This window comes from Erythrolamprus reginae, chromosome 2 (assembly GCF_031021105.1).
Source record: "Erythrolamprus reginae isolate rEryReg1 chromosome 2, rEryReg1.hap1, whole genome shotgun sequence".
Lineage (NCBI taxonomy): Eukaryota > Metazoa > Chordata > Lepidosauria > Squamata > Dipsadidae > Erythrolamprus > Erythrolamprus reginae.
The window spans coordinates 311,649,133-311,661,959 of NC_091951.1; the positions used below are offsets into that span (position 1 = coordinate 311,649,133).

At 39.7% G+C, this 12,827-nt stretch overlaps 2 protein-coding genes across 2 annotated transcripts in view; both read right to left on the reverse strand.

The window, feature by feature from the left end:
• Nucleotides 1–2,117, reverse strand: part of ATG10 (autophagy related 10) — a 134,914-nt gene extending 132,797 nt beyond the window's left edge. Inside the window, exon 1 of the mRNA XM_070743103.1 lies at nucleotides 1,666–2,117. The gene's annotated coding sequence lies outside the window, so the exon portion shown is untranslated. The remainder of the gene's footprint in view (nucleotides 1–1,665) is intronic.
• FAM151B (family with sequence similarity 151 member B) overlaps nucleotides 1–12,827 on the reverse strand; it is a 786,337-nt gene that overhangs the window by 39,936 nt on the left and 733,574 nt on the right. The gene's annotated exons all lie outside the window — the stretch shown is intronic.

The window sequence follows — 12,827 nt, forward strand, 5'->3', positions numbered from 1 at the left end:
TTTATTCATTATACAGTATTATCAAGAAAACTAAGTTCAACTTGGGCAACTAGCATCAACTTCTGGAGGCAAGCTTTTTCCATTGATTAACCATTCTGACTGTCAGGAAATTTCTCCTTAGTTCTAAGTTACTTCTCTCCTTGTTTAGTTTTCACCCATTGTTTCTTGCTCTTTCCTCAGGTGCTTTGGAGAATAGGTTGACTCCCTCTTCTTTGTGGCAACCCCTGAGATATTGGAACATTGGACATGCTACCATGTCTCCCCTGGTCCTTCTTTTCATTGAACAAGCCATGCCCAGTTCCCGCAGCCATTCTTCAAAGACTTTTATTTAACCTTCTCATTTGCTGATTTCAAGAGCTTTCCTTGACTGACATTTTGGTTTCTCTTCCTGTCAGGCCTTGTTATCAATACTATGGGTTGTTGTAGTCAAGCAGATATTTAAACTGCACTTGGCATTTTTATCCACTTATTGAATGAATCCTTCCAAGGACCTGAGATAGGGAGGTACTGTTTGATGTTTTTAAAGGTATCACAGGAGGTGAACTGTTCCAAGTAAAGCTGCATTTTGCAATTAACTAATGGTGATTTTGCCAATGCTGGTGTTCAAGTCTGCTCCAGTGCTTGGAACTGCTTCCAAGCTTTTGGAATTGCACCCAAGCACCTATTATTATTGATACTATTTTTGCTTTGTTTTACCATAATCCTACTTCTATTTGCAGTACCTTCTCCAGGTACTTCCCTGTGCACTATCCAGACTTTTTTCTCTTTACTATCATAGCCATTTTTTTCAAAATATTCCTTTGTTCCCATTTTATTGATTCAATTAATTAAAATATTTAAGATTGCATTTTAAAATTAAATCCTCTTGCATAAATACAGATCAACAATAAAACATTAGAAATATTTAAAAGGTAATAGAAATTGTAAATTCAACATTCAATCAATAAAGCAGCCCAAAATAAACTTATACAAAATGAATTTTATATACACTGCTCAAAAAAAAATAAAGGGAACACTTAAAAAACAGAATATAACTTCAAGTAAATCAAACTTCTGTGAAATCAAACTGTCTATTTAGGAAGCAACACTGATTGACAGTCAATTTCACATGCTGTTGTGCAAATGGAATAGTTGTGCAAATGAAATATTCAAGAAAAATATTTCATTCATTCAAATCTAGGATGTGTTATTTGAGTGTTCCTTTTATTTTTTTGAGCAGCATATTTTTAATCTCCCATTACACATTTACAGTAATGGGGACTGATCAACAATCACATGAGCCCAGCATTAATAATAATAATAATAATAATAATAATAATAATAATAATAATTTATTAGATTTGTATGCCACCCCTCTCCGAAGACTCTCTTAATCCTTTATTGAAACCAATAAATTGTCCTTGAATAATAAAAAGTATATAAAACTTATTTAAGCAAAATGTCATACATTCCATAGTGCTTATGGGCTTAAGGTTAATAATAAATACTTAGGCTTCTGCAAATTAGTACAGCATTATAGAGTCTAGCGTGCCTATTCCCGCACGTCAAAGGGAACTCAGGGTATATCCCAGATGTTGATTTCTACTACTGTATCTCCATAGTAATCTTTCTCAATCTGTCTTCCAGATTTGTTCGGCTTCAGTTTCCATAATGCCTAGTACTCACCAGCTGTTGGGAAGGTTAAGCGCTGAAGTCAAAATATAGTAGTTGCTGAGGGATGGGCTGAATCAGCGGGACCGGCTCGCGCGGTTCCAGCTGCTCGGTTGCTGGCTGTGAAACGCAGCTGGAGCTCCGCCGGCCTCCGCCGCCGCCGTCAGCAGCACGCAGGGCTTGGGAGGAGTCAGCTGGAGTCGGGACGCTGCCGAAGCCTCGGTTCCAAGCTGCCCGGCGCTACCGGCGAAGGCCACCTGAGCTCCGAGTTGTTAAAGACTTAGGGAAGCGACCGAGGCTGGAGCTCCGCCAGAGCCCCAGAAGGCGGCGCGCCCGGAAGACAAGAGGAAGAGGCGGGGAGAAGAGGAGGAGGAGGAGGAGAAGGGGGTTTGAAAAGGGAGAAGTTTCGGCGGGAAAGAAAAGAAAAAGCGAGGGATAGATAAAGAGGACATACAATGGGAATAAGGGAGGCTTCCGTGGGGCAAGCCAGAAGGAGAGGTAGAGGAAGGACCGAGAGCGAATGCTGGCGAATGCTGGCTGGGGAATTCTGGGAGTTGAAGTCCAGATATCTTCAAGTTGCCAAGGTTGGGAAACACTGAAGTAGAGAAAGGAGGAGGAAGGGAAAATAGAGAGAGACTTGAGAGAAAGGGAGGCAAACAGAGGAATCAATGAAGGAGCAGAAGCTGTGGAAGTACAAACCAGCAAAGAGTGGAAGTAGAAACTTCAGCAACAGAGTTGTGCCTGCCGTCCCTGTGCTACATTTCTATTGTTTTTTATCATTACTTTACTAATGTTCTCATTAGATAACTTTATTATCTAACTTTTTAATCTAACTTTTCTCATTTAAATACGTTAAAGGGTTAAATAAAGTTCAGGAGGGAAGTGCTTTCAATAGCAAACTGAACACAAGAACAAGGGGGCACAATCTGAGGCTAGTTGGGGGAAAGATCAGAAAAATATTATTTTACTGAAAGAATAGTAGATGCTTGGAACAAACTTACAGAAGATGTGGTTGGTAAATCCACACTAACTGAATTTAAACATGCCTGGGATAAACATAGATCCATCCTAAGATAAAATACAGGAGATAGTATCAGGGCAGGCTAGATGGACCAGGAGGTCTTATTTTGCTGTCAACCTTCTACCTATGATTTATTTATTCAAATTACCATCCTATAATTGTTTGACAAATACATATATATAAATAAAATCTGCTTAGTTCTAAGTTGGAGAAATTTCCTGACAGAACGGTTGATCAGTGGAACAGCTTGCCTTCAGAAGTTGTGAATGCCCCAACACTGGAAGTTTTTAAGCAGATGTTGGATAACCATGTGTCTGAAGTAGTATAGGATTTCCTGCCTAAGCAAGTGATTGGACTAGAAGACCTCCAAGGTCCCTTCCTACTCTTATTATATTATATTATTATTATATTATTAAGATAAAGCAGCTGACTTAAATTCTGACTTAGTCATAACAGTTACTTCTGTCACTGAGAGCCCTTTGTAGTTTCCTTACTGGGCTGGATTTTGTAGTTGGTGCAGCTTTATACAAGTACTGTACACCTGTAGTGTCATATAGCAACATAGAAACATAGGGTATTCTGTTTTGAGTGGAGGAGTGAAGAAATAAAAAAATCTTTGGACATTTTCTAACGTGTTTATGTCCAAGATGTGATGAGGGTTCCAGACTGAAGAGCTGGAAAGCAGAGGCCAAAGGGTGGGGGTGGATGGGTAGGTGAGACTACATTAGGTGTTTAAGGTGCACCCAAGTTTTCACCCTCTTTGGGGGAATACAAAGATGAGTCTTATACTCCAAAAATACGGTAATCCCAGAGATGATATCTATGGAGGCCTTGAGCAGGCTAGAGGCCAGCTCTCAAAATGTTACTATCTTCCCTGAGAGATTGAAGGACTGAATGTTGGAGGGACAAGTGAAACCAGCCACCCCTGTTGTATTGCCTGATACAGGGGGAAAGACTGAGGGGGAGGTTTCAACAGATTGATTCTCCCTGAGGAACACACGGCTGGGCCCAAAGTGGCAGGAGGAAGCTAGAGACCAACTTTGGAGTGGTAACATCTATTCTCAAAAGACTAAATTAATGTGGGGTGCATTGAATCCGTCTACACAGGAAGATAAACTTTTCCAAGAGAAGTCTCAGCAGATTCCCCGAAGTGACTTGGACAGCCTCAGAGAGCATCTAATGGCATCTCAGAGCCTCTATGCCTCTCCCATAGTAAAAGCCCAGAAGAAGAATGGATCCCTGAAAATTTGCATAGATTATCATAATGGGAAGACCACTATCCACCTAAATCAAAGATGACCTACATTGTTTGTTAGGGAAAGGTGGTTTAGTGTGATGGATCTAGAAGTGGCTACCAACAGATTTCCATGGATCCAAATGATAAAGAGAAAACTACTTTCATCTGCCCCTTGGGGCTCTATGAATTCAATCAGATGCCTCGAGGGTTATCAGGGGCCCTGGCGACCTTTCAGCAACTTATTATTATTATTATTATTATTATTATTATTATTATTATTATTATTATTTATTAGATTTGTATGCTGTCCCTCTCCGAGGACTCGGAACGGCTCACAACAAGAAAAAAACAATACAAATCCAATATTTTTTTTAAAAAAAAACTTATGGTGTGGGTGGTGGGAGACATGAATTGGATAGAGGTGTTAGTGGTAGTGATTTCTGACAGTCTCAAAATGGGTGAACAGTGCAGTCAGGCGGTAGGGAAAGCAAGTAGGATGCTTGGCTGCATAGCTAGAGGTATAACAAGCAGGAAGAGGGAGATTATGATCCCACTATATAGAATGCTGGTGAGACCACATTTGGAATACTGTGTTCAGTTCTGGAGACCTCACCTACAAAAAGATATTGACAAAATTGAACGGGTCCAAAGACGGGCTACAAGAATGGTGGAAGGTCTTAAGCATAAAACGTATCAGGAAAGACTTAATGAACTCAATCTGTATAGTCTGGAGGACAGAAGGAAAAGGGGGGACATGATCGAAACATTTAAATATATTAAAGGGTTAAATAAGGTCCAGGAGGGAAGTGTTTTTAATAGGAAAGTGAACACAAGAACAAGGGGACACAATCTGAAGTTAGTTGGGGGAAAGATCAAAAGCAACATGAGAAAATATTATTTTACTGAAAGAGTAGTAGATCCTTGGAACAAACTTCCAGCAGATGTGGTAGATAAATCCACAGTAACTGAATTTAAACATGCCTGGGATAAACATATATCCATCCTAAGATAAAATACAGAAAATAGTATAAGGGCAGACTAGATGGACCATGAGGTCTTTTTCTGCCGTCAGACTTCTATGTTTCTATGTTTCTACCTAGACAATATCATTGTCTTTGGGGAGACTCTTGAAAAGCATGAGCTCCTGGAGAAGTTTCTGACAAGGCTCCATGAAGAAGGGTTGAAGTTATCCCTAGAGAAATGCCAATTTTAGCAACCATATGTCACATATCTTGTTAACCGACCTCATGAAGCTTGAGCGATCACTTCCTGGCCCAGGCCCCAAAATGTGGCTGAACTGCAATTGTTTATGGGAAGACCAATATCCCCACAAATCAAAGATGCCTTGCATGGCTTGTTGGGGCAAGATGGCTCAGATGCACACCTTCGCATCTGAAGATATACCATATTTGTTAGGAGGGTTTGGAGAAGGGGCAGAAAAAGTAAGGCTCAGTGGAGATGCTGACTGGGTCATGCAAATTGACATATTAGTGCAATCACAGAGCAAACTTTAATGCGTGCAGACTGCCAAGACGGGAAATTTTGCAAGCGGCTCCAACAACTTTCTGATGTAGTCGCTTCCTGGAAGAAGAAGAGAGGGCCTTGGGCAAAGAGTTTCCACATCGGCCTGTCTGCTTGCCTGCCTTTCCAATCTTGAGAGCATCGCTTCTTTTTTTTGCCCCTAGATTCCTTTCTTCTCCTCCTTCCGCCCACCTTAGCCTTGCACCGATTTCAAAGTGAAGCATAGCAGTTTCTTCCTTTGCCCTATGGGAAGAGCTCAGGTGGGGAGGGACAGAAGGGAAGAAAGTTGCAAGTGCAGAAGACTCGCTAGGCTTTTCTACCTATCTCATTTGAAAGCTGCTGAAACCATATGTGTGCAGTCAGACACCTATGTACCTCCTGGGTCGAGTGGATATATGGTGCATAATTTGGTTATAGCATTTCAATTTTCTCGATCCCAGTTTTTCCTTTAGAAATACAAATTTTGGTTATGAATGTTGGAAGGTGTTCTGCCAGGCTCTCTGGTAGGAGCCTCCCGAAAATTCAAGGGTACAAATTTCACACACACACACGTTTAAAAATTCAAAACAATGTTCTTTATCAAAAAATTCAAAATAAACTAAGCACTCTTTTTGTATTGCAAAGAGCACCCATCCCAAAACAACCGGGTAGTCTGTACAATTTCCCTTAAGCAGTCATTAAGTACTTAGCTAGCAGCTGTGAAGAAACTTCACACCCCTTCTTCCAACGAAGTGAGACACACACACACGTTGCTCTGCTTTGGTTTCAAAGGCGTGAAAAATCAACAAAGTCCAGAAAACAGCAACACACGATTCCTGAAGTATGGCGATCAGCTACTCTTTCACAACGGCCAAACCCACACGCTGCTATTTATAGCAGCAGCCCTAATTACTGGAGCTCCACCCAACCACCAGTGGCCTCATTTTCTCTTGTAATAATCCTTTAGTTGTTGTCCCCTATGCATTACTCTACGCATGCGTGGATGTGTAATTATTAGTCTTGTTCAGAATCCAGGGATGATACAGATGATTGATCTCCTCCTGAGCTGTCTGCCAAACTCCCCTCTTCCCTGTCACTCACGCTTCCTTGGTCAGAGGAGGCTTCATCGGCAGATTCCATTGGGAGCAAAACATGCCTGCGGCATGTGAATGTCTCACACAATCCACCTGCACATTTTTGGGGGCAGGAGCTGGGCCAGAGCTAACCACAACAGAAGGGCTGTAATATGGCTTGTCCCTCCTGATTTCTGCAGTACAGTAATTCAGACTCCTCTCCTAATTTCTGCATGATTCTCAAGGAACAATTGACCAAGGCTAAGTTACCTTCTTTGTTTTCTTCAACTTAACAGGATCCATTGATTGTCATGTCACCATTTAGGTTTGAGTTCCTGGACAAAAATTTGATTGCTTAATTTATGCCTTGTGGGCAAATCTAGTGAACTACAAAGTAACCCAGCATATATACACTAGGGTCGATCCAAGCAGTATGGTCAGTTTAGGGTTAAGTGTGTTGAGCAAAGCAAGGCTATTGGGTTAATCCTGCTATCCTTCGGATAATGTTGAACCAAGGCTGCCATCAAGTATTTTAAAATGTAGTATTGAAAGCGCAGTGGCAACATGGCTGAGCTAGTCTGTGAATTTCCTGCAGCATTTGCTAACTGCTGTTGTGATGAGAGGAAATAAAACTCTGATGGTTGGAACACTGCCAGATCTTTGTGGTTCATTGGTCTGACTCATCTCATCCAAAATTAGATGTGTTTAGGTAAAGATACAGTATCTAGTACAATTAAAACACTTTAAAATGTACATTCTTCTCTTAGAGAAGAATCTGCAATCAGATCACATGTCCCCACAGCTGAAGCAAAGATCTACTGTCAATCATTAGTATCATTACATAAACACTTCCTGTTTTGATGAATCCATGACAGCAGTTTTTTTCTCTATTCTCATATTCTTATATTTTAGTATTTAAAGTTTGAGGCCATCTAATTTTATAACAACTCTGGGCATCCCACAGATAAAAATGAAAATAAAATAAAAGTCTATCAAGAAGAAAAATAATTGTGTGTGTGTGTGTGTGTGTGTGTGTGTGTGTGTGTGTGACTACTTAATATAAGAGACCTGGAATGTACCCATTCCAGTTCACATGACGAGGCAGAAGATATGGAGACAGGCAGTTTTTCAAGTAACTAGGGTCTGCACCATGCAGGAACTTTATAGCTGATAGTGAGTGCTTTTAATTGCACCCGGAAGCCAATTGGCAACAGTGCAGCTCACAAAGCAGCAGGGATATGTGTCCATACTACAATGTACTACCCATGTTGTTGCATTTTGTAGCTTCCAAGTGGTCTTCAAAGGCAGTCCTTGTATAATGTATTAAAGTAGACTTACAACCTCAACCCTAGGTTTAGAAAGGTTAGAACTACATCGTCTTAAACACGACCTAAGCATAGCCCACAAAATCATCTTTTACAATGTTCTTCCTGTCAATGACTACTTCAGCTTCAACAACAACAACACACAAGCACACAACAGATACAAACTTAAAGTAAACAACTCTTAACTCGAATGCAGGAAATAGAACTTTGGTAACCGAATAGTTGATGCATGGAACTCACTATCAGACTCTGTAGTATCATCACCTAACCCCCAAAACTTTACCCTCAGATTATCCACTGTTGACCTCTCCCAATTCCTAAGAGGTCAGTAAGGGGCGTGCATAAGTGCACCAGAGTGCCTTCCGTCCCCTGTCCTAACGTTTCTCTTTTACTATATAAATATTATATCTTTGTATAAAACCAATACATACATGACAAAACTAACAAATAAAAATAAATAATAAAATAAAAAAGTAATCCAGTGAAGAGGGGATCAAAGTCTGAATGACTGCTGAAGATCCTCCAGAATGGGAATGGGCAGAAGACACATAAGTTGAACCTGAGCAAATGCCATTTGGCCAGAATCTTGCTCTGAACTAAGAACCCAAAAAAGACACCACCACTCCTCAAAGTGTATAACCATCTTTTATGCGTTACTGAAACTCCATTAAGGACTACTACAGATGAAAGCTCCCTGGAATCTGAAGGGCCGAACTATAACAAAGCCTCTCAGTCTTGCTGGTTTGAGCCTAAGTCTGGTCTTCACCATCCAGACACACACAACTCCAATATTGGGTGTAGACGTTGCATCAGCTTGGGGTCCAATATTTACATTGTGTGCCTTTTTCTGCCTATAAGGTGTTGGGTGCTGGATTGAAAACTCAGAAATGAATTTCCTGTATAAAACAGTGATAAAATAGTACAGTGTTCCCTCGATTTTCGTGGGGGATGTGTTCTGAGATTGACCGTGAAAGTCAAATTTCCGCAAAGTAGAGATGCGGAAGTAAATACACCATTTTTGGCTATGGACAGTATCACAAGCCTTCCCTTAACACTTTAAACCCCTAAATTACCATTTCCCATTCCCTTAACAACCATTTACTCACCATTATTACTGGTACTCACCATTGAATAAGACACTTAGTGATCCTGATATTTATAAACATAAATATTTATTAACAATTATTATTTTTTTGTTATTTATTTGCAAAAATTATTAGTTTGGCGATGACGTATGACATCATCAGGCGGGAAAAACTGTGGTATAGAAAAAAACCCGCAAAGTATTTTTTAATTAATATTTTTTGAAAAACCATGGTATAGGCTATTCGCGAAGTTCGAACCCGCGAAAATCGAGGGAACACTGTACTAGTAATGGAAGAAAACAGCATCGACATGTCTACAAAGTCATCAAGAGATGCTTAAGTCAAAGGGGATTTTGCTGAGTAAATTAAAAAGCATTCAGTGTCTTTTCGCATGCTTGGAATGTTCTTTATTTCTAAGCAATTGCCTTTCTGTTCTGCATTTTCCATGTTCTACAAAATCTCAAATTAACAGTGGTGATTTAGGAGGAGGGTAATTTCAGACAGCAGTATTATACGGACTACTGCCCGTGTGGTTATGCACAGTTTTAGTCCATAGTCAGGTTTCACATCTCACATAAACCCACATTACAGTTTATTTAGGTTTTGCTTGTGTTGCAAATCATAGATTATTGAGAAAACATTTTACCACAACCATAATATGAACTCAGTATGAAACCAATAATAAAGTAGTTCAGCTAGCTTGGGCTTAGAATAAAGGGTAACCTTTCTGATTCTGATTTGTAAACCGTATTAATTGCATTGCTTTATCTGTAATCCTGGCTACTGTGTCATGCAAGTACAAAATACAATTCCTTTCTTGGCTATAATTATTTTCTCCAGAATTTAACAGAACTACTGATATAAAATACCATAGGATAAGACAAAATATGCAACATGTACAAACTATTTTGTAGTAATTTCATGTGCATACCCATGAAAATGAATTAGTGCACTGTTATGCATAAACCAGTTAGTCAGAAATGCCACTTTTACTTTGAAATATACAACACATAACACACGTAACATACAAAACAATTTTATACTGATTCAGTGAAACAGGACTACTTACCCAGACAAACAGCAGATGTCTTTGGTCTCTGGAGATTTTTCATTGTTTTTATCTGTGATTTCTTTTTACCTAGACATGCAAGGAGTTAATTCTGAAACCTTTCAAATACAAGATGTGCACTCTAGCACTGAGCTATCATCCCTCCCAAATACATTATACTCTCTGTTCATGAATAGGAATGCAGCGAAGCACAAATGTTCATGCAACATAAACCCGTTAGTGACTAGAGATGCCAGAGTAGTTTTTATATAGTTGCTGCTACAGATTGAAATGGCTACTCATCTGGAATTATATTAGGTTTAGCTAAATAATCAATTTGCTACTACATTCCGAAGTGTCTTTCATCCAATATACATATGTCAGTATGTTGTTGTGTTTAACATTCTATAGCTGCATTTGCTAATGATGTTGTGCTATCATATGTGAAGTTTTGCAAATGTGCTATTTCTAATTTTGGTGAGTGTGACAACAGTTAGCACAACTAAACTACATCATTGCTCCTGTAATTCCACTTTACTAGATGCTAAGCCCTTGCCTGTTTGTTTTATCTATCTATTGTCATAAATTATCTATTGTCATAAATTAATGTAATAGTTCATTTCTTTATATTCTAAAATCTTTCACTCTAGTCACAACATGGTTTTTATTATTTTTCCATAAAATGATGTTCTTAAGGGACAGATTATTTTGTTCTATAAATCAAGACCATAGCCATTTTTTAATTACAAATTCTTTTATATCTTTAATCTATGGTTAAAAAATCAGTATCAGTGATAATATATAAATAAATATAGTATAGTTCTATGAGTATTTCATGTGCAAATATTGTTTTTAATGGAGTTTAATTTCTAATAGCTCTGTTTATAGCAAATATGAAGATAAAGAACTATTTAAACTGCAGAATGGCTGAAAAATGAAACCGTTTTTTGCCTTGTGTGTTGTTTATAATTTGTTTATTTCTATTATTTTTAGAAACTATAAAGTCAGGGTTTCAAGTAATACTCCCAATAAAAGAAGATTCGGAGGCTTTAATTTCCTCAATGTTCCATTTTATTAGAGATCTCATATTGGCACATCCAGGTTTTCCCCACCCCAAAGAAAGTCCAAGACTCTGCCCCAGCACCCACATGTCTATCACATGGTCCAATCAAGACACCATCCCAACTGGAAATACCTCCCAGTTATACCCATCCATGTGCAGGGAAAAATGACCCTTGGAGAAAGGAATATTATGACTATATATCTTCCCAGCTCCATGCAATCCCCTCTTCAATTTCCCACAGCACTAAATGTGTTCTGTCTGGGTGCCCCCAGACTTCAACACCAACTGAAAAAAGCAGCCAGACACGCTGGTAAAAGCAAAGGCACTTTATAGTTGGAAAAACAAACACAGAGAAAAACCTGTTCTTCCCAACAGACAGGCTATGAGGCTTCACAGCAGAGTCATGACGGCCAGACAATACAGCAGACTTCTTGCTGGCATACACACCACTGTAGAGAATAAGACCCACGTCTTTCCCCCCAAGGTTTCAGCCTTCAGGGCCACAAGCCACAGTCAGAAACGCCAAAGATCACAGCCAGGTCCCAGGACTCCCAAAGATAATACTCCACAATACAGGAAGGGTGGGTCTGCCTTTTCAGCCTTTCTGGGGAGAACCACACCCAAACCCATCTGTTGCCTATTTAGGGCTGGAAATACCTGGCTAATTGTCCCCTTCGTTGTGCTGCTCTTCTCTGCCTGAGATCGATGATGGCTTGTGCATTTTCATCCAAGGACTCCAGGCTGCTTGCTGGGGAGAGCTCCACCCCGGGGGACTCAGGCTGTTCTCCCTCTCCCTCGGCCTGATATTCCTCCTCCCTGTCTGCTTGGGCCTCCTCCTCCTCCTCCTGTTCCTCATCCTCCCCCTCTGAGCATGGAGCCGGCAGAGGTTCAGTCGTTCCCTGAGGAGCCTCAGACGGAATCACAACAAAATGTGACAGGCTTGAGGATCCAATGCCCAAGATTATGCTCAAATTGAAAATTACAGACCAATCTTTTTATGTTGCGTCACCTGCAAAGTCATGGAATCAATCATAAATCACCCTTCACATAGAAACTGACAATCTACTATTTAACAAACAATTTGGCTTCAGAAAAAAAATTATCCACCAACCTGCAACTCCTACACTTCAAAAACATATGGACCACAACTCGATCAAGGTAAATCAATAGATGCAATTTACATAGGCTTTTGTAAAGCCTTTGATTCAGTAGTACATGACAAACTACTTTGAAAACTAAATTTTTATGGCATCTCTGGTCCCCTTCATAATTAGATAACTGTGTTCTTGTCAAGCAGACAACAAATTGTTAAAATAGGGAGTGCCCTATCAAATCCTACACCTGTCACCAGTGCTGTCCTTCAAGGCAGCGTCCTAGGACCAACACTATTCATTCTTTACATAAACAGCCTTAGTGATCATATTATAAGTAACTGCATTCTCTTTGCTGACAATGTTAAACTATTCAACACCACCGACAATGCTGCTACCCTTCAAAAAGACCTAGACCACGTATCATAATGGTCTGATAACTGGCAATTTCAATTTTCAACCAATAAATGCTCTGTCTTACACATTGGCAAAAAGAATCAGAACACAAAATACAAACCTGGGGGATATAAACTTGTAGGCAACCCTCACTCTGTTAAGGACCTTGGAGTACTCATATCTAATGATCTAAGTGCCATTGTAACAACATTGCCAAAAAGGCACTAAAAGTTGTTAACCTAATCTTGCACAGCTTCTTCTCTGGCAATTTTAAACTGCTAACCAGAGCATACAAAACATTTGCCAGACCAATCCTCGAATACAGCTCATCCATCTGG